The sequence below is a fragment of the Miniopterus schreibersii genome (genome assembly GCF_964146895.1).
Source record: "Miniopterus schreibersii genome assembly, chromosome: 4".
Taxonomy (NCBI): Eukaryota; Metazoa; Chordata; class Mammalia; order Chiroptera; family Miniopteridae; genus Miniopterus; species Miniopterus schreibersii.
Window position 1 is genome coordinate 41,633,804 of NC_138105.1, and position 21,068 is coordinate 41,654,871.

At 42.4% G+C, this 21,068-nt stretch overlaps 1 protein-coding gene across 2 annotated transcripts in view; it reads left to right on the plus strand.

Annotated features, from left to right (window-relative positions):
- Window positions 1-2,726: 2,726 nt before the first annotated feature.
- SMAD1 (SMAD family member 1) overlaps window positions 2,727-21,068 on the plus strand; it is a 65,052-nt gene continuing 46,710 nt past the window's right edge. Inside the window, exon 1 of one of the 2 annotated variants that reach the window (XM_081136426.1) lies at window positions 2,727-2,939. The gene's annotated coding sequence lies outside the window, so the exon portion shown is untranslated. Of the gene's footprint in view, window positions 3,051-21,068 lie in introns of both variants that reach the window. The other variant, XM_081136427.1, reaches the window with a different exon arrangement.

Consider the following 21,068-nt stretch of genomic DNA (forward strand, 5'->3'; position numbering starts at 1 on the left):
TTTATTTTTACCCTCACCCTAGGATATGTTTTCATTGATTTTTAGAGAGAAGAAGGGACAGCGAGTGAGAAGCATCGATGTGACCGAGAAACATCCATCGGTTGTTTCCTGTACATGCCCTGACGGGGGATCAAACCCACAACGTAGGCGTGTGCCCTGGGAATCGAATCCAAAACCTGTTGGTGTACCCGACGCAATGCTCCAACCAACTGAGCCATCCGGCCAGGGCTCGGTTCCATTATAATCTTACGGGACCACCTGTTGTATATGCAGTCCCTCGTTGACGGAAGTGTCCTTATGTGGGACATGGCTGTATTTATTCATTCTCCCTTGAAGAAAGCAGGGATCTTTATCTGTTTTGTTTGCCACCATATCCCCTGTGACTTAAATGGTGCTCGAATGATTCATTCAACAGGACATGAAATTTATGTGTTTTGGGGTGTGTGTGTGTGTGTGTGTGTGTGTGTGTGTGAGTGTTAAGCTTTAGATAGAGTGGCCAGGTAGACCTCGCTGAGGGAGGAACATTTGAGTGAGGACCTGAGAGAGGTAAGGCAGGGGCCATGCAGACATCTGTGAGAAGGGCTTTCTGGGGAGCAAACAGCTAGTGCAAAGGTCCCGAGGTAGCAGTGTGCCCAGGTTTTTCTGGGACTTGTGAAGAGGCCAGGGTGACTTGAGGAAGTGAGTAAGGGTGAGAGCTGGAGGCCATGGCAGAGTGGAAAAGGAGGAAAGAGTATATAGGGTTCTGTACGCATTGTAAGAACCTACGTTTTGAGTGAAAGGAGGAGCCAAGGGAAGATTTTGTTTTGATACAATGATATTAATATACAACCCACTTTCAACTTTTCACAATTGTTCCAATAATGTCCTTTTGTTTAAAAAAAAAAAAAAAGCCCAGTTTTCTATTACTATTTAAAGAAATAACTTGCACAAGGGGCAAAATCAAATTTCATAGCATTTGTAGTATTAATAATTATCATTTGGGGCTGCTAGGATTGCAAAAAAAGATCATCTATTGGTTTAAAAAATTAAGTTTTATAATATCCTTTTATAGTTTTTCCCTCAATCCATGATCCACTCAAGGATCATACACTGTATTTAGATGACATGCCTTTTTAAAAATAGTTTTATTAAACTAAAATTCACATATATAATTCACCCATGTAAATTGTACAATTCAATGACTTTTAGTATGTCCACATAATTATGCAACCATCATCACAAACTAATTTTAGAACATTTTCTTTAGAAACCCCATAACCTTCAGCTATCACCATCTATCTTCCCCCATTCCCTCAAACATAGGCAACCACCATTCTTTCTGTCTCCTATAGATTCGCCTATTCTGGATTTTGTATATACAGTAAGTGGAAGCATACATTTTCTGACTTCTTTCACTAAACATAATGTTTTTAAGGTTTATACAGGTAGCATGTGTCAGTACTTCATTCCTTTTTATGACTGAATAATGTCCTATTGTATGGAGACAGCACCTTATGTTTATCAAGGGAGGGTTTTGAGCAGAGGCGTGACCTGATCTGAGTGGCATTTAACAAGGTTCACTCCAGCTGTTTGAAGGAGCAGAGAATGATGAACCGTGTCAAATGCTGCTTTTAGGAAAAATAAGATGAGGCCCAAGAATTGACCAGTATGTGCTCAAATAGTTTAATGAAGGAATTCGCAGAAATATTCTGATCTCTAATTTATAAACAGTATTTTGTGTTTTATGGAATTTGTTTCATTTTCTTTGGATGATTAAACATGGAATGCAGAAATAATAAAGTAGTTAATAAATAAGAATTTCAAACGGACTGTGGACATGGAAACTTAGGTGAACAACTGGAGAGTACCATTAATTTACATACGTCTGATATTTTCTTTACCTGGGTGGTAACGGTTCTTTTGGTTCATGTGAAATTTATTCTTCAGAATAATTCTTCGTCTCTAAGCATAACTCAACATTATGATAATTACCCAAGATTTCATGCCAGCTTCTAGAGAGCTGGCCAAGAGAAAAATTAATTCTTAACAAAAAGGTATTTTTAGTATCTCTGCTGATCAGGTAGATGATGGGAAAGGGGGGTGACATCTAAAAGACTGTAGAAATCGGATCAAAAATTTAGAGTGCTATTGTGGCATCTGTCATCATTTGGAGCAACGAGGTTACCTACTGGAATCATTAGATCCTGAATTGGCACAAAACACAGGTATCGATTCAGGGTTCGGTATAAGCACATGCAGTAATTGACTAGGCTGCCCAATTCTGGGTATGTGCAACTTCTGGGGTTTGCAAATCATTGGGGAGTAGGGGAGGGGCAATGAAAACTAGACAGAAAAAGGCGACCCTGGAAAGGTAATTGTCACACATGCACTCCACGTTCCGGTGGGTGCGGTGGACCTGTGGATGCGCATTTCAGAAAACAAACACTGACAAAGAACTTCGCTGGCTGATAAAGCGCCCAGTCGGTTCACCGGGAATAAAGGAGGCGGGCGGAGGGAAGTGAGTACGCGCCCGGGAGTTTTTAATCCTTGGAATCAATGGGGCGGGGGCGGGGGGCCGCTCCCCCCGCGGGGCGCGCCGGGGCCGGCGCGGCCGGGAATTTGGAGAGGATCCCTGGTCGCGCGGCGGCGGCGCGCGGGCGCGCGTGTGAGCGAGCGGGCGGGCGGGCGAGTGCGCCGGGTATTGGCAGCCGAGGAGTGGAGGCTGGGCGGCTGCGACTCCCTGACGCCAGCGCGACCAGATCAATCCAGGCTCCGGGAGCGAGCGGGCGGGCGGGAGGAGGAAGGAGAAGCCGAGCGGCTCAGCCCGGGCCGAGGCTCGGGGAGGGACCCTGCGAGCGCAGCGCGGCGCGGCGCAGCGCCCGGCCGCCCGGACCGGGGCCGTGGGACCACGCTCGCTCGGCCACTCGCTCTCCCGCGCGGACGGGCACGCAGCCAACCCGGTAAAACGAAACAGACCCGAACCCAACTTTCTCCTCTGCCGCGTCCCCGCCCTCTCCTTTCGGCGCCCTGGACTTTCCAGCGCCGCCGCCGCCGCCGCCGCCTCCGCTGGGGTGAGCGCGGTCCCCGGGGCCGGGCGCGGGCCGCGGCGGGCACTGGGCTCTTCCCTGCGTGGGGCGGATCGGGGACCCCCCCCATGATGGCGCCTCCCGGCTGCTCGGAGGAGCGAACCTGCCACCTTCTCCTCCGCTCACCCCAAGCAGCCGGGCAGGGCTCCGCCGGGATTCCTCTCGCGTCTTTGTTGGCTCTGCGGTGGGGAAGCGGCGATCCTCGGCGGGGAGCCTCGCCCCCAGCCCCGTCCACGGCGAGACCTCCCGGGCCGCCCTCCCCCTCCGCTCGCTCCCCGTTTCTCTTTCCCTTTCTGCAGCCCGGCCGAGGCCTGTCGGCGCGGCCCGCGGGCCCATTGTGTCCCGCGCCGGCCCGGGCCACCCTTGCGGGAGCCGGAGGGCTGCCGCCGGCGCTGCCCTGTACGCGCTCGGAACCGGTCTCGCGCAGGGGGGACACCGGTACCCTGAGCCCCTCGGCGTCCCAGACCCGTCCCACTCCCTGCCCCGTCGAGCCTTTTGGGGGTCGAGGTCAAGGAAAGTTCGTACCAAAATTCCTCCTAATTTATTCAAAGGTTTGGCGGCGGCGGCGTGTAATTTTTTTTCCCCTTCCGCCTACACCCCCCTGCGCCTCCAAGTGTCGTCTCATTCCTTTCTCTTGACCGGATTCGATTGCCTCACTGCAAGTGTATTTGTGAGTTCGCTTTGGAACAACTGCTCATTTACCCTGCTCCCGGCGTTAGGAGGGGTTCTCCGGGCTGCTTCTGTGGAGAGTGGGGATGGTGGGTGTGAGACAGAGAGCGCCGTGGGCTTGTTTTTCTAGCTGCTGAATACATACGGAGGCTGAAGGGAGAGCGTTTCCTTCATGTCCTTAGGCAGGGAGGAGGGACAGATGCCGGCCGGATCTCACGACTGCAGTAGCCACGGCTTTTGTTTATTTGGAGGCGCTGGCGATTTTTAAATACGCTGCCCGAGATAACCGGGAAGGCGCTTCCCTTCTGAAACCCGGCGCGTCTCAGCCGGCTCCCGAGAAAGCATCACTTTCCCGAGGGCTGTGACCGCCGGCCTTTTTCTTCCTGCTCGTGGTCTCTGCTTTCCATTGTATCGGACGTTTCAAAGTAGGTGGAATGATTCACAAGTTGCAGGATTTCTGTCTGTCTTTTCCCCACGCTGGCAAAGGACAGAATGCCTTTATTTCAGAACACTTCTCGCTCTCACTGCCTGCCCGTCGTGGATAACATTCAGGAGCACAAGGAGAGAACTGTTCTCCGCCCGTGTTCATTTTTCACCTTGTTGATAATTACCACTATACGTTTTATTGGACGTAGGTGAGCTGTTTGTTGTGCAACCACTATTGGAAAGCAATCCAGGCGGTAGCAGTGTTCACTGCCCCAGCGTTTTCAATTAGTGTGTTTTGCATCAGTGTTACTGCGATGTAGGTGTCGGGCCTAAATACGCTGTACTGATACGTGTTTGTTCTCTCCACTCCCTCCCTCTTCCCCATTTGCAGTTATTTGATATTTCTGTGCAGGTGGCGTACATTTGTGTAATACTGCAATTCTTGGGAAACTGTAACCAGGGTCGAGAAAGATGATTTTCTAGAGGTGGGTGATGCCAGAGCCTCTGGGGGATCCAGGCTGGATCGGGTTTCTTCAGAGGGTGGGGATTTGTCCTTGCTTTAGTTTTGACCCCTCCAACCATAGGTATGTAAGCAAATCCATTTTTCTTTTTTGCAGTATCCTTTGGTTTTATACTCCTGAAGAGCTGATGACCTTTTGCGTTAGAGGAATGACAGTCTTAGGCAATTAAAAATGTTAATCTCTTACACCTCTTGAAACTTAGTTTTTTTCTGCTAAGTTCATTAAAGTATTAGGAGGAAGTAAGTCTCATTTTCCCAAATACATTTATTAGTTAAAAACTAAATTTCAGATTGTAATTTTGATTTCTAGTAATTCTGGGTTAAAGATAAAACTTAATAACTCGGTTAGACTGGAAAAAAGAATGAACTTGAACGTAATTAGACGAGTATATTTAAGCTGCAGTCGCCTACATAATCAGAGCCAAGTTGTGTGTGTATAAAAGATCTCATTTGTGTAGTCTTACAAGGCTAATGGAGGCATCATTGAGGCTTTATAAATAATTTAAGTTGTGTATAATGTAGAGTCTCCAGAGGCAGCAGAGAAAGCATCATTACCAGCCTTTTCAACCTGCTTGAGATCTTAAATTGATTTACAGCACTGAACTGGTGCAAAATGATACATCAGGATGACATGGGGTCAGCCTGTAAAAGTCTATGATGTCAGCCTATTAGTTCAGTCATCATAATTAAACCATATTACAGGGGCAGCTAAGCAGGAGTCTGGCGTTATAGTTCAGATATGGGTGGTACATAGATTTTGTTTATAGAGGAAAGGCTGAACCGGCTAGGAATGCTGGTGTTTTTGGAAGAGGGGAAGGCTTACAGAACTCTGAATTTCTGAAGAAATTGAAGACAAATGCAGGGGTGTGCAGTCTGCATTGTTGAAGTAGCTTTCCTTTTGGTAGTGGAGAAACAGATGCTTTGGAGGTGCTGATGTTTGGTCCGGAGCTTTGCAGCTCTGATCCCAGTACTGAATCATGCTTCATGTGTGCTTGAATTTAACTTGGCCTTTGGGACCTTCTAAAATATCAGAAGACCACGTACTTCTTATCTCTGATCCTTTTATTAGCAGAGTTGCCCTGATTTGGTGTATCAGCTGACATGTTATTTCTTTAACTAGTCATAGTTACTAGGTCTCCACTGAAAACAAAGATATTTGAATTGAACAATTCAGGAAAAGACCTTAGTTTTTTTCTTAGATTTCTGGCAATCCTTATTCAGTTTACGGATCATCTGGGACTGTGCTGCCCAATAAGGTAGCCTTAGCCATAAGTGGCTATTTAAATTGAAATTAATTTAAAAAAATAAAAATGAAAATTCATCTTCTCAGTAGCACTTTATGTCAAGTGCTCAATAGCCATGTGTGGCCATTGGCTACCGTACTGGATAATATCTATATAGAACATTTCCATCATGACAGAAGCTGGTCAGGGCTCGTCTAGGACTTTATTTCTCTCCCTCCTCTTCTCACCTCCCTGCTGCGTCTGTGCTTGTTGCTTCTACGAATGAGTTTGTGGGGTCAAAAAGAGAAAGAGACGAATCAATTTTTGCTCCTTGTTTGGATGTGTAGTTGAAGCTACTGGATAAAATAAGGTAGACTTTTCTGTGGATTATATTTATCATAGGTGTCATGGGTTGTCATTTGATTTAGAGCTTTGAGTAGAAGATATAATTACAGCTAATTTTTTCTCAGTTTTTACTGTTAACTTGTTTTTAAAACTCCTATCTCATTTAAGCCTCAAAACTTGGCTAAGTACTGTTGTAGCATCACATTTTACAAGTAAAGGAACTGAGTTCAGAATGATTCACTGTCTTGCCTCAGGCTCCATAGCTAGTGATTATATGAACAAGGTGGTCTGACTTTATATTTTTTGCTGTTTTGTTTGTTTGTTTTGTCTAGAATACCCAAATAATCATTGTTCTGCTGGACTTTATTACTCCAGGATAGACGTGACTTTGCTTTTATTTTTTAGGCCTTTAGACAAATTTTGTGCTTTTCTTGGCTATCTCCTTTTAAGTGTTTGGAAGAAAGGAAACACTGGTCCTCCGTATGGAAGCAGATCATAAGTGGAAGAATAAATCTGATGTAAAAGCCAAAATTGTTTTATCTCTGCTTTTCTAGATAATTCCTGCCACTTTCCTCTTGTGTTTTTCTTGTATAATCACAAGCTAATGGTACTGAAGAAGAAAGTTCTAGTAGTTCAGTTTATCTTATCAATATTTTTCTTCCTGTAACTGGTAAACACTGCACCTTGAGATACAAATAGTTCATTGCAAACTCCTTTGGAAAAAAATTATTTTTTACATTTAATGTCTACTTTTGTGTAGTCTTACAGTTCAGTTGTTCTTAACTTTTTTTTTTTTTTTGATTAGGGCTGTTTAAGAATCTGATCAAATTAGGGATCCTGTTATACCTTTTCAGTCCCATCCTCCAGTCCAAAAATGCTTTTATGCCCTGGTAAGCTTGTGTGTACGCTTACGTACACAAATTGTGTGATATTTCAGGTGAAGGACACCGTGGTACTGCCTTACCAAGTGCATTCATAAACATTCAGATTTGTAATTTCCTTTTCAGAGAATAGAGCTATATAGTGTTGAAAGCTGCTTTGAGGATTTTCTAATCCAGTTGATTCATACCAGGTTGAGCAACCTGAGGCCCAGAGAAGATAGCTGACTTGCCTAAAAGTCATCCATCTAGTGATTGGAAGAAGGGAAAGTCAGGACCTGGATCGCTCTTCATTGTTACGTTCTCATCTGTCTGTCTGTTTTTTCCTACCACACTTGCAGTGTTCCTGAGGCTTTGTTCTGAGCATATCCAGTGTACCGTAATTTGGGGAGGGGAGAAAGAATTTTTGGTATGATACTGACTTTTTGTACCTAACACTGTTTGAGCTGAGTAGGAATCGAGTCTGACAACCTCAGAGAGATGTTTGACCTCCCCCCCCATTTTGGAAATGGAAAAGAAAAATCTTATATCCGATTTAATCAATGGGACCTTACCAGAAAATGGGTGATTCAAGATGATACAAAGTTCATATTAAGTCAGGTAGTTCATACAAATCTCCTGTCTTGACTCAAAAACAAATCATATTCTTAACGGAAAGATAAAGTTTGGGGGATTTAGGGAAGGAACTGTGGGGTGTGCTAGGGAGAGAATTGGAAAGATCCGAGGAGAAAAAGGATAATTGAAGTATAAAAAGGTAGAGAAGTTTGATATTAAATTATAAAATGACGTTGAGGCTGATGAAATGTTCTCTGTAATTTTATATATGGTTTTTCTTTTTTCTTTCTTAAACTTACTATTACCAGTTTATTATAGTGGATACAACTGAGGAACAGCCTGATGGAAGAAATACATAGGGCAGGATCTGGGGCAGGGGGTTCCGAGCTTCCATGTCCTCTCCAGGAATGCCACTGACACCGCACCTGGATGTGGTCAACAACCTGGAAGGCCTGGTTTTACTTTCTGGTCCCAAGATTAGCAGGGTATGCTTTGATGACAAATGAGGTGTCTCCATTTTGCCCCAAACTGAAACCCCTCGACTCTTTATATTCCTTTTCTGCTGTTACCTGGCAGGGTAACTATTCCGTCTAATCTGAAACATTTTTAACACTTATTCTGAAGTAACTCCCTTAAAAAAGAGAATAGCTGAGCTAGTTAGCATGAGTGTTCTTACTTAAAATCTAAATTAAAATCTTCATTTTGGTGTACATTTTTAAGAGGGTATACAACTGGTCCTATAGGCAAAAGCATGACATTTGCCACTACTGCCTGCTGACTTGCAGAAACAGCAGGCTCTGAGGAGTCATTTGCGTAAGGGAAGCTATCTTTCAGATGGGAAGAGCCCAAACTTTCCTAAACAGTGACTACATCAGATTTTTAGTAAGGCACTGGAAACTGCAGTATTGGAGCAGTTTCACATCTTTGTAATATTTGTTATAAGCTAAAATCAGAACTTTGGGGAAGATTCCCTCTTGAAAACAAAGCATCCAACCCTCTACGGTTCACGGGAATCCTTACCTGGCTGTTCTACCAAATCTCTTCTCTGCTTGGTTTCTCTTGTTCGGATATGGAGCATTATTCTCTTGTAAGATGCCAGGTCTGTGGTGTGGTGGACTGGTTTCTTAATTTTCTTGACAACAAGCCTAAATTTATGGTCAAACATACACACACAACAGTTGATTATGTGCCTCTGCTTTTGAGCTCAAAGTGCAGGTAAATCCTGTGTCATGTTTGGGAAGAGGAGCATAGAGGAGAGTTTAGCTTTTGGTTCAAAAATGTGTTTCTTTACATAATTTTTAATGCTTATTTGTAGTTTCCCCTTAATTTTATGGCAGCTGTACTATAGGTATTTTTTCCCCCTACAATCTCAGATAGTTAGGGTATAGTTACTCCAACTATTCATTCCTTTTCCTCTCGCCTATCTTTTGTGGTTTCTTTGCAGTGTTCTTTTGCAAAGTGGAAGTATTTCAGAACTTTATAGCTTTTTTTTCCAGTTTCAAACACCACAAGAGAAAAGGGAACTAATTATCTTTTAAGTATTATAATTAGGCAATACATTAAATCATTATTTAGTTAGCTAAATGCAAGATCTTTTGTTTGTTTAGTTTGAAAGGATGTGTCATTTTAATGGAAGAGGGATTTTGAATATGCTCTTATTTAGTAATTTTGAGGCAGTATTTAATAAGTATATCCTTCATTATTCAGTGAATATTTATTAGTTCTGAGTGGCTCAGTCATTGGTGAGAAGATACACAAAAATGAAAGATTAAATGCAATAACATTTTAAGAGTTGTTGCAAGGTAATAAAGAGGTAAGTTGTACAGACAACTCATGTGAGGACCACAGCCACTAACTACATGTGGCTATCCTGTTGGACAGCACAGATCTAGAGGCTGGTGAGCAGCTCTACCTGACCACAGTAGGTATTCCTGATGGCGCCCATGTGTTGAGGTGGAAGAGATATTCAGAAAAGTTAAATTGGGGTGAGAATTTTCAGGTCTTAGAGTGCCAGAATAAGGGTGCATTGGAAGTCACTGAAGGTGTTTGAACATGCAGTTTGGATTGGAGGGGGTAGAGCCCATATGCCAGGGAATTAATAAGAAAGCTGTTTGAATTATCTATTTAATGAGGTGGGTTTTGTGAGTAAAAATACAATTGGTGTTTATTTGGCTATAGAGTAATGGGAGAGAGAGAAGAGGCAGAGATTATTCTTAAGTCTCCAACCTGAGTGACTGTAAAATTAATAAAGCCTTTACTTAAGAATAAGGAAGGACCTGTAGAAGGAATACAGTTTGTGTGAACGATGAATTAGAAGTGACGGGTTAAATTTAAGGTGGGGCATGCAGGCATCCTGCAGGCGGGTTGGAGATACAAACTAAGCTGAAGCTTAGGAAAGGGCTCAGAACTTTTAAGTATAGATTCCCAGCAGTGATTGACTTTGGAAATGATGGTTGAACTTCTAAGGGTGGGTGAGTATTTTGAGCAAATCATGAACAGAGAAACAAAAGAGTTGGTAGGTTGACTCTCCCATTGAAGCCCACAATTAGGAATTAGGAGAAGGGAGTGGTATGTTTGAAGTAGACAAAAGAAGGAACTGGAAGAAAGGTGTGGGGTCAGAGAAGAAGTTAAATGAGGAAGCCAAAGGAAGAGCAATTCCAGAACTAGGTTCAGAGGGGAAGTGGTGTATGGTTCATAGTAAAGGAGTCAAGGTTGGTAATCAAGTGAATGCAGTTGAGGTGAATAGACTTAGTATCCCAAAAAATGAGAACTAGATCCTTAAAACTCCCTTGAGTGACTTATGTTTCAAAATAAATGGGACCTCTTGATCTTTGAAGGTTGAGGGGAAGAAGTTAATGGACAGAAAACAAAGATTGGTGGAGTTAGTGATCTTGAGCACAGGGGACGGAGTATTAGCCGTGGTACGGAGGAAAACTGTCTGAAAAAGAAGCAGAATGGGGTCTAAGTTAGAGAAAGCAGATGGCAGAGCTCATGCCAGCTTATGCTGATTCACCCAACAGTGAGGCAAGTCCTTTCATTGGGATGGTGAATTGGGGGACTCAGCAGATGGTATTGGAAACTTAGAATAATGGAGAAGTTTTGGAAGAACCATTGTGGGTAGTGTGCCAGGAGATCTATGGAGAATTCAAAGTCTAAACAGTAGGGGGAAACCTGGGGTGAAGTTTGATGTGGCTGTAGAGAAGGTTAGGTAATTGTTGCTTCTAGGGTACATTGGAGGGAAATGTCGGTAGGGATGATTCTGTCCTAGGGATAGCAAATCGGTTAAGAAATGAGGCTCTAGAGCCTGGATGTTTGGGTTTAAGCCCAAGCCCCAACACTTACTTGCTTTTTATAACTTTGGGAAGGCTGCCCACCATTATCGTTTATTCCTCACTTTTCCTCATCTGAAAAAGAGAGCTAATAGTACCAGCCTCAGGATTGATTACAAATGAAATGAGTTATACTTTCATAATTCATCTAATCTAAGATGCTGCCAATTGTGAGACATGATTTCATGTACTACTGAGGAAAAAACTGTCAATTAGACATGACATACCATTGATTATAAGTTTCCTGGTTTTGGAGGTAAAAATGGGAGGAGCATCTCACAATCATTGAAATACAGACTACACAAAGGATGTAGCATAGGGACCTGGCACCTAATAAGCACTCAGAAAATGTTAGCTATTTATAAAAATCAATGTGGTTTTAGAGTCTAGAATGTTAATGAGAGCAGTATCGAATCCAGTCTAGATCAGGGGGTCACAGGTTATATGGAGTCTAATGGACTAGATGAATTGAGAAGAGTTAAGCAGTGGGAATGCCGGTAATGAAATTGTGAAATACCAAGTTTGGGAATCTGTAGATGGAGCATTTCCCTGACAATTGTAGATAAGGGTTTTTAAGAAAAGTATAGAAATTGAACTTAGAGAAGAATGCCTGTTAATGATTTTTAAAAGTTATTTAAATTGTTGAGAGCTTTAAAGTATTCAGAATTTATTAATGGCTTTTCTGATAGCATTCATTAGTATTAAAAAACTTTTTTTAACATTATGCTCAGTGCAGAAAGATTCTTGCATGGATGCTTGTCATAGTGTCAGAAGGAAAGGGGGGGTTGATTTGGGCCATTTCAAGAGGTGGGGAGGTGTTAGTAGCCAGCTCTAGAGCCCTTCTAAATGTGGTTCCCAAGCAGAAACCATAGAGGAAAAACTTACAGATTCATCAGGATTTATGTGGCCACAAATGACCAAGGACACACTCACAGGCACAATCTTTCAGGTAATAAATTTGCAGCCAGTTACTGTTTTTTGTAAGAAACTTTTTTTTTTTTTTTTAAATATATCTTTATTGATTTCAGAGAGAGGAAGGGAGAGGGAGAGAGAGAGATAGAAACATTAATGATGAGAGAGTCATTGATCAGCTGCAGCCCTCAACCCAGGCATGTGCCCTGACCGGGAATCGAACCCTGATCTCCTGGATCCTAGGTCAATGCTCAACCACTGAGCCACGCCCCGCAGGGCTGTAAGAAACTTTTTAATTCAATAGGAAACACCATTCCTCCAGAAAAATTGGTGAAGGACATGGACAAGCAATTCTCAAGCAAACAAAATGCAAGCTGCTTATTTAATAACCATAAAATGTTCTGCTGGGGATGAAATTTTCTCTTTTACTTTCTTATATTACTCTTTGGGAACCAGGAAATATCAATCTGGGAAAACTGGGCTTTTCTCATTTCAGGAAAGGAAACCAAAATTTCCCTGCCTCCTAAGAGAAGCTGGAGTTCCAAGGAGGTGCACTTCTGGAGCTCTCAGTTATATGCAGCTTCTTAGTCACCTGGCAGGAACGATGAACCTGGACGACACCAGTGCTTAATAGAGCACATGGAAATGGGTCTCATCCTCTCCTACCTGAGTTGCAGTATTGGAGTTTCTTTATAGTTAGTTACATTTCCTTATTCATATGACACACAGTGATGGTCTTGGGATATGGATTTGACGATTGAGATGGACTAGTTTACAAGGTATTAAAATAAAGTGAGAAAAGTTCTCCCATGTAGTAAAACCTCTTATAAAGTGGAAAGAATTTAAAGAGTTAGTCATCAGCATTTAATTTGCTAGATTTTTCTCTTAAGAATAATGGGTAGGGTTGTGGGTGTTAGAAAGGCTTTACTATGCTGCATTAAACAACCTGCTGGTTGATGGGATCCTTACCTAAGTTAAATATATTCAGTCTTTCCTCAGCATTGAGAGCTTCCCCAGCCACTAGACAGAATCGAATTTGTCAGTGTCTTCTGCCTCACCATCTTTTTTTCTTTTCAGTGATTTGCAAGTATTTCAAAATTGGGGGAAAGGGGGGCTTTTCTGTTTTGTTTTTGTTAATCCTCACGTGAGGATATTTTTTCCACTGCTTTTCAGAGAGAGTGCATGTGTGTGGAGGAGGGGGAGAGAGAGAGAGAGAGAGAGAGACATCGAGGTGAGAGAGACACATTGATTGGTTGCCTCCCGCACGTGCCCAGACCCGGGCCTGGGATCGAGCCTGCAACCGAGGGCTGTGCCCTTGGCCGGAATTGAAACCAGGACCCTTCAGTCTGAGGGCTGATGCTCTGACCACGGAGCCAAACCAGCTAGGGTGGAAAAGGGGCTTTTAAATCTCATCTAGAGGCTCAGCACTTGGCCTGTGACCACCAGCCAACCACCCACCCCCATTCTTAAGGCCTTTCTGAATGATGGGCTGGAGTAGGGCCCCTAAACTGGGATGGATTGGTCAGACCTTTCCCTCAAGCTCTTTAAGCTGAGTCGGAGAGAGAGGCGGAATGGTCAGGGAAAATGCGTCTTAATTTGATCAGAGTAGCTTTTCATGATGCAGTGAGTGTTGCTTTGGAAAGTATACATTTAGCCCTGTGAAAGCTCAGGACGGTTGGTTGTATGTAGCCTGCCAGCTCCTCCAGTGCAGCTTCCTGTTTTGCTTACTGTCCATTGCTCGCTTTGCAGTCTGGCATAATTAATAGCAACCTCTTCTTCATTTTCCTGTTGCTCATGCTTGTGTGCTCAGGACTTCTGTTAAGTCTGTTCAAGCTTGAGGGAATGTTTGATTGGTCTTAAATGCTTTTCTGTTAACTGAACAAAGTTAACTTATCATTTAAATGATTGGCACCCAAGCTGTATTTGTTTACAGCATATATGTGCATTTAAACACCAAAGAGTTCTGTCACATTGCACACGTTGGGGTGCTGCCTTGTATTGCCAGAAAGTCTCCTTTCAGAAAGGTGCATCCCCACTGTGGGGGTTCTGCTTTTCGTTACGCTGATAGGAATCAGTTCAGCAGGTGTTTCATGCCTTCCTACTGTGTGCCCAGCACTGGGCTCTGTTTTGGGAGGGACAGAGAAATGTATGTCGGTTTCTGCCCTGAAGAAGCACTCTTACTTGTAAGGGGAGGGGAGACTGTGATGGTAGGAAAAGTTAAATAATAAGCCATTGTTATTAATGTTATATCATCTCAGCTGGAAGGTACTTCTCTTATAATTGGGATAGTCTTTCAAAATCAAGGGATTGGGAAAGAAATCTGATGCGGTTGGTAGAGCTCCTGCCTCCTGCTGGTTTCTACCTTTGTTGATTCTTTTAGCAAGATTTTTAGTGTCTGTATTTATAATTATACTTCTGTTCATAGTGTGTCTCTCATATAGCTTGATAAAGTTGGGATAAGGGGCCATAAATGTGGGACTTGCACTGAGGATTTTGTAACTTTGAGGAACAACACAAACCTGCTTGTCTTGTCCTGCGTCAGTTTTAATAGCTTTTATTACACTTATCTTATTAACTCTTTGGACTGAGTTCCTTGAAGGTATATGGACAGTGTGTTTATGATCTTTGTGTTAGCACAGTGGTTCTCACCTGTTGACACATAGAATTACATGAGCAACCACTACAGAAATGCCTGAGCCTGCCCCTAAGGGACCCTGCTCAAGGGGTATTGTGGGGAGCTTTTTTAAAAGTACCACAGGGAAGACTCATGTATAACAGTATTAAGAATATTGGCCTGACACACAGTAGGTACTTGATAAGTGAACTTTTTTCATTTTGATGTTTTTTAAACGATATCAGGAAATCTTCCCTGTGCTACGTCATCAGTTTGCTATGGGTATGCACTGTGTCTTTTATACCCAGCAGCATGTGGCACCGTGTGACACCTGCTGTAGGTGCTCCAGGCATACCAGTGACGTCTGAGGGTTCACTGTTTGCTCCCCCTTTTTCTTGGAGAAGAAAAGACATAGGAGGAGCAGGTTTGTGTGTTTGACCTGTTTTCCTTTCTTTTGTAGAAATCAGCAATTCCTTGTGTCCTGGAGTCTAGAAGTGGAGTTAAATAAAGCTCTTGAGGCCCGAGGCGCTTGGATGACAAGGGAAAAGAAGAAAACTACAGTAGAATAGAGCAGGGGTCCATCCTGCCATATGAAGTTTGTGGTGGTCAGCTAGAGGGAGGCAGGGGTGTTTCCCCAGCATTAGTGGGTAGAGGTTAGGGCGATGCCGAGGTTGAGAAACCCTAGAATAGAGGGCGACGATGGCTTCTGGAGGCAGAAAGGATATGGAAGTGGTCGTCCTGACCTGTTTCTGCCACACCAACACACCCCAGTCCTCTCGAGTGGAGAGTGTTATTTTATGCCATTATCTATAGATAGCATTGAGAACTACCAGCTATGTAGGAGCCATTGAAATGAATATTTATATATTTTACCTGAACTAAAATATGACACTTGAAAGAGTTCTTTAACTTTTCTCCATCTCTACATTTGCTCGAATGGAAAAGTATTACCTCAAGAAAAAAAATTGAGCCAGTGACTTTTGTTTCGTTTTTGTGGGTTTTCAGTAAGGGGCCCTAAGACTAATCGGTGGGAATGTAAGGAATTTCCTGAAAGGAGTTTAATTTTAATGTTCCACAGACTCATCCTAAGAAGAGAATATTAAGAGCTGAACACACGCGTGGGCTATTGGTGTGAAGTAATGGTGTCCGTTTCCTCGTGCCTTGTTGAGTTATAGCGTCATACTTCTTATCTGTGTTCTAGGTTCTTTAGATTAAAATGAGCTAATTTTGTCATTGCTGCCCTGATAAAACTCTTGGTTTTTCTGTGTTCTAGGGAAGTGGGAATACATTAAGAAGGAAAGCAATAAGGAAAAAAGATAAATTTGGAAGGGAAGGCATTGGATGGATTAAAATAAAGCCATAAGCCCTGGCTGGGTAGTTCACTTGGTTAGAGCATCGTCCCCCTACACCAAGGTTCCAGTTCAGTCCCCGGTCTGGGTACTTACAAGAATCAACCAATGAATGCATAAATAAGTGGAACAACGAATCGATGTTTCTCTCGGTCTCTAAAAAATCAGTACATACAAATAAAAAAAAACTAAGAACAACAAAAACCATAACCAAGCCCTTGCTTGTCACTCCCTCTGCTTTAGGCATGAGACAAAGGAGGAGGTTATTTAGGGGAAGCAGGGTGGTCGAGGGGTTGCCTGGGCAAGCTCCTTAACCTCTCTGCGCCTCAGTTTCATCATCTCTGACAGTCTTTACCTTATAGGATTCTCGTAAGGATGAAGAGAGTTAATAGGTATAAATTGCTCAGAACAGAGCCTGGCGCTTCGTGGTGGTGGTGACGTGAGAATGATACTTGATTCTCTCTGAACACTTGAGCTGTGTTGAAAATGGATGGAGACCAAGGCTGCACTCTTAGGCGATGTTTCCCATAGAACCGCCTGCATGACACTCTCTCCCTTTGAAGCTGGTGGTGATGGTAATGAGAGTTTATTGCATCCTTACACTGGGATGTTTCGGATGTTCTGAAAAGGCTTTTTTCCCTATAGTATGAATTTCGAGAGGAAATAAGTGATTTATAAGATAAAATATGTTTGTAAGCTTTTATAATAAAATTATTAATGTTAATTGTCATCCACTTACAGGTTTTCTGCAGAAATATTTGAGTCTTGAACAGGTGGTTTTTTAAAAGAAATTATTGTTCTCAGTATATAATAGTTTTATTATTAGTCTTAGCAAAATGTGAGAAGGAATTAAAACCTTTCTCTAATAAAGCAAAATATATTCCAAAAGCAGTGGCTAATTTTTATTAAGGTTGCTTTGGATTATCCGTTCCATAGTTCATACCCGTTCATGCCACTGGCCACTAGTTGAACTCATTTGGATTTCCATTGCACAGTAGGTGTCAAAGCCCAGGATGCATGGGAGAGGCAGTTGTGGCAAAGAAAATGGCACAGGCTGTTGGCCACTCTCCCTGTGCTTATGTCCCTCCTTAAACAGCATGACCATGTCACGTGGCTCTTATCACAGTCAGCTTTATAATATGGTTCTCCCATCCCTCCCCCACACCCTTTGTAACTGTGACCTTGGTGGTGGTGGGAACGGTATCATACTCATTTCCTTTCCACTGCGCCTGATGTTGGTGGTAAGCACCTAGAGAACTGTTCGATTAAATAGTGAGTCAGTGGAGACTGTAGCTGTCTTAGTAGCTGACTGTATGACAGAAGACTTGGGTCCTGAGCCTTCTAAGAGCACTGTTAGGGTTTTCCATCCTGACTGGTAAATAAGTCACTATGGGGCGGTGAATGGCTAGCCCTGGACTGAACAAGTGACCTGAGGCAGCAAAGGTCTGGAGTTACGGTGCAGGTCTCACCAGCTTCTGTAGGTGACGCTCGCTCGTATCCATAGCATTATTTTTCTAACCCAGGGGAAAGCATCGCCTTTGCTGCTTTTCGCTCTCGGCTGTAGGGAGCTCTTACAGTTCTGGAGGAGGGCTGCTGCTCTTTGTTCAGTTTCTCCTCTGGGTGGCCAAGTGGACGCGGGTAAGTCCAGTCCAGTTTCTGGCAGATGGAAAACAGGATGTCATTGATTGTCATGTGGAGGAGAGTGAAATCTGGCCGATCTCAATGTTTGTTTCAGCGATTATGTAAACTTTGATTTTTCAGGCATTATTTTATTTTTCTAAGTAACAGATTTCTATACTGGGAAAGGGACAGGACCAAACTGCTCTTGAGATATTTGAATAGCACAGGACATCTTTTGGGTAAGATTCATGAACTGAAAAAGTTGAAGGATGTTTGAATTGTTAATGAGAAAGGAACTAGGAGACTAGAATGGGAAGGAAACTTACGTTTTGCTATGTCACAGCATTTTGTAAAATTGGATTTTATCATCATGTGCCTGAATTGTTTAATAAAAAAGTACATTCCCGGCCATATCGTATTCATTCAGAATTAGGTCATATATTCATTCCAACCCTGTATACAGAAATCAATTTCTCCAAAAATCCCAGTTTAGTGGTATTCTGTTCTGTACAGAAACACTTTGTTATTATTATTTTTCTTTATAAAAAGATAAATCTTGCTACCTCTTGGTCATAATACTGTCTTCTGGAGCCATGTAGACTAAATCTCTTACCTATGTTTAGTTTTTATTTATTTTTATTATTGGGGTTTTAAAATTGAAAACAGTAATTGATAATTAAAAAACCAGTCTGCTCTCTTGCACTCCCCTCCTACCTCACTCCATAAGGTAACCACTTGTTCAGTTTTGTTGATTTCCTTCCAGACCTTTAAAGATGCACATATATTGTACATGTACAGGTTTTGTTTGTTTGGTTTTTTAAAAAATGAGATCGCACGATACATGTTGTTCTGCAGTTTTTAAAAACTGAACAATTATGGGATGGTTTTCTTTCTGTGTTAGACACGGAAGTCTGTCTTTCTTCTTCTTTTTTAACAGTTAAATCATTGTCGGGTGTACCATAATTTATTTAATCATTCCATTGTTGTTAGACATCTGGGTTGTCTGGAGCGTGAATAATCCTGAGCGTAGGTGAAGCTCGTCTGAGGATGCTGCTTCCCTTGTAGCTCTCGTAGGTCCTGGCTGCTTTCTTCGTACCTCATACCATGGGGCTGGAGGTGTGGGATCCTCTTCATTGCCACCCCAAACCATCCTCCCACCAGCCTCCATAAAAACCCAGCTTTGAATCAGTCAGCTTATACCACTCACCTCCCTTCATTCGCTCATTCCTACAAGATTTTAGCTTCTAGCCGTTACTCCCTCCGTGCTGCTCCTGTGATCGTTCTTGATCTGCTTCTCCAGTGACCTTTGATTCCACCTTAGAGACTCATCCTGTAGCCCCGTAATATGGGGTTTTGCACCTCTAAAAATTAAATCGATTTCTCCAAGTTTGTGGTTAATTATTTTGTTTATTTACTTAAGCGGGAAAGTGTATTTGTTCGTGGCTTCTGCCTTCAGAATATATCCCGCCTCTGACCCCTTCTGCCATAACAATCCAAACCTTTGTCATCTCAAACTGCAACAATCGCCGCCGCTTCCTACCCGGCCTCCCTGCTGCTTCCTGCTTCCATCCACTCCGTCTGTTCTCAGCCCCGCAGGCCCTGGTAGTCCTGTTAAACTGTCAGTCAGGTCATGGCTTCCACCTCTACTCCTATCTCCCAGTGGCTCCCATCTCAGTTTAGAGTGAAAGCTGACTAGTCCCTATGGGTTCCTACGTCCGCTTCCCTCACCTCTCCAACCTCATCTCCCATTCCTCTCTCCTCTCCATTGCTGCTCCATTGGACTCCTTGCTGTTTGAACATTTCAGCCACGTTGTTGCCTCAGGGCCTTTGTACTTGCACTTCCCTCTGCTTGCAGTGTACTTCCCCAGATATCCACATGGCTCAGTCCCTTGCCTTTTCACGCTTCTTTCCGAATATCGCCTTCTCAGTGAGGCCTTCCAGAATACTAAAATGTAAGTCTCATGAAGGCATGGGCTTTCTAAAAACCACTGTTTTTGTCTCTTTTGTTCAGTGCTATGTCCCAGTGCTTAGCACAGTGTCTAGCACAATATAGGTGTTTGTCAAATGCATTGAATGACTGTAGTGCATAGCAGTTTTCTTTTTATCCATTTAAAAAAAAAAAAGTTAGAACTTCACTGAACAGATAAAAACTAGGACAGAAACTCTGGTGGGGTTTTTTTTGTATATACAAAATATTAAAATTAGCCTTCTTATTTGTGAAACTGCTCTCAATAAAATGTTAACATTTGTCAGCATGTTATAATTTTCCAATCAGTTTCACATATTTATATTTAATCTTCATAACAGCCCACTGGGGTTGGTAGTGGAATCAGAATTTTGTGGGAAAGCAAATGGAGGCTTAGAGACCTGTTTTGTTTATACTACAGCTACTGAGTGGAAAGCTGCCATCCAAACCCACCTCTTATTCCAAGAGAAAGACTCTCGTTTTCTCCTTTAGAAACATCTTAAAATGACAGAAAAATTGTAAGGGTTTTATTTTGAAAGTCTGGGGAACGAGCCCTGATTTAGTCTGCCTTTTGTTTCCATTTTGAAAGTACATAAAATAAATGGTTAACTTTAAAATTCCTGACAATGACAGATCAACAAGTTTTATTTCTCTCACCTGTGGAGGAAGTGGCCTCCACCCAGTTTTACTGAATTAGGAGGGAAGTGATTTTTTCAAGTGATAAAAAGAAATAAAATTCCATGCTCTTCCCAGAGGAGGAGTTCAACAATTGGGAGAATGGTGTGAGACCATATGTTGGTTTGTAAAAGGATATAACTTGTAAAGATGTTTCCTTTGATGCCTGTGATGAATATGGATGTGTTTCCCTTCTAGAGGGTCCAGATTAAATTATTCAATTAGCTCTGAGCTGAAGGATCTAAATATAGGGAGAGGGTTCAGGCTGTCCTGCCTTGTGAATGTCAGCTCACCCCTACAGATGTGCATGTTTGTTGTCATAAACAGCACCTGTGAGTTCAGTGGAGCAAGAGAAAAATGTTCCAAAAGGATGAAATAGAGCAGGATTTTTTTTTAACAAAATAAAAGGAGTAGTTTTTTCCTCCTCTAGCCTATTCCATTTTTTTTCTATGACTTTGGCATTTGAATATTTTTTAAAAAAACAAACCTGATTAATAGACTTTAGAATCTGTTCTGATTTAAAATATAGATAAGTGATCTTGCTAGAATATAGTTTTGAGAAAGTTACTTAACCTCTGACCTCAGATTTATTAGTAAAATCAAGATAATGATATAGACCTTGAAGAACTCCTGTAAGGAGTCAGTAAGATGTTTGTAAAAACAACCAGGGTAATGCTTGCATAGGTAATAGTTCAGTTAAACTGAGTTCATTCATTTGTTAATGATGAACCATTCATAACTGGCCACTTAATGGAAATTTACCACATTTAGCATTCTTTGCAGTCTGTAAAATTGCTATTCTATGATAACTGATTCAAAGAGAATTCTTTTTTCCCTGTAGTCAGTACAGTTGAATTCTAAAATGCCTCTGGTCTTCAGAGTCCTGTGTTTGAGGGGGAGCGCTTACAGGTCAGGGACTCTA